We start from the raw sequence: 1,139 nt of genomic DNA on the forward strand, positions 1-1,139 counted from the left end.
CCTCCTCGCCTTTATCTGGTCACTCCTAGTCATCCTGCAGAACCCAACTCGTTTATCCCCTCCCTTTTCTAAGTCTTTCCCCGATTCCCAGGCAGAAGGGATGGCTGCCCTTTGTGCTCCCACTTTCCTTTTGTCTGTATCTCGATTGGCGCTTTCCTGTTGTGTGACAATGTGTCTGGACATCTCTGCATCCCTCACCAGACAGAACCCCTCAGGTAAAGGTGGAGGCTTCCCTCATCTTTGTACCCCCAGAGATTAGCGCGGTGCCTGAAACAGGGGAGGTGCTTCAGACATGTGTGATGGATCAACCGAGGAATGGGTGAGCTTGGCCAGTCACAAATGCAGGACTGTTCCCTGCCTGGGGGACCAGCCCTGACTTAGAAAATGGTCCAATAGGCAGCTCCATAGGGTTCCTGGGCTGCTCAAAAGAGAAGAAAGAGGTGTGAGAAGGAGGGAGGGAGGGACAGACACCACTTCCTCTGTGGCTCCACCAGAACAACCTGGAGAGGGCACACCCTGGCCCGGCCCTGATGCCAGCTAACTCTGTGGGTTCCACCCACCAGTCAGGCCAGGCAGTTCAGGCAAGATTCTCCACGTGACTGATGGGGGCCTGCCTGCAGCTTTGGTGAGGAGTGGCATTTGGCACTAGGGAGAGTACTGAGACAGAACTGAGTGCAGGGAACTGGGGGGCAGAGTCTATGTTGTTTCACGGTCCTCTAAGCAGCTCCAGAATTGGAGTGGAGGGGATTTCTGTGGGAGAACACTCGTGAGGGATAAAGGAGAAGAAGATGGGCCAGGCGAGCCTTGCAGGCTGACACCTGTGGATGGGGGTCGGGGAGACGTGGGCACCAAAGTCTCACCTGCACTTGCTGCTCCCAGAAGACAGGGAGCCTGAGAGCCGAGACTCGCCAGGCCTTGACTGACCCGGTCACTATGGGAGGTGGCCTGTGGTTGGGTCACAGGTCAGCTCCCAGCGCACAGGTACTGCCTCTCTCTCGCTGTAGGCTCTGAGCAGTGCACCGTGTCTGCTCTGGAGTCTACGGAACCTCGAGATCTGAGCTGCTATGCGGAGTATGGCCTGGCACAGACGAAGTGTGCTGCTCAGATGTGATGCGAGCTGAGTCAGCATGACAGGCTGA

At 56.7% G+C, this 1,139-nt stretch overlaps 1 protein-coding gene across 2 annotated transcripts in view; it reads left to right on the plus strand.

Moving 5' to 3' along the window:
- UBASH3A (ubiquitin associated and SH3 domain containing A) overlaps positions 1 to 1,139 on the plus strand; it is a 39,932-nt gene that overhangs the window by 4,921 nt on the left and 33,872 nt on the right. The gene's annotated exons all lie outside the window — the stretch shown is intronic.

Source organism: Myotis lucifugus, unplaced genomic scaffold (assembly GCF_000147115.1).
Source record: "Myotis lucifugus unplaced genomic scaffold, Myoluc2.0 scaffold_520, whole genome shotgun sequence".
In the NCBI taxonomy this organism is placed as follows: domain Eukaryota; kingdom Metazoa; phylum Chordata; class Mammalia; order Chiroptera; family Vespertilionidae; genus Myotis; species Myotis lucifugus.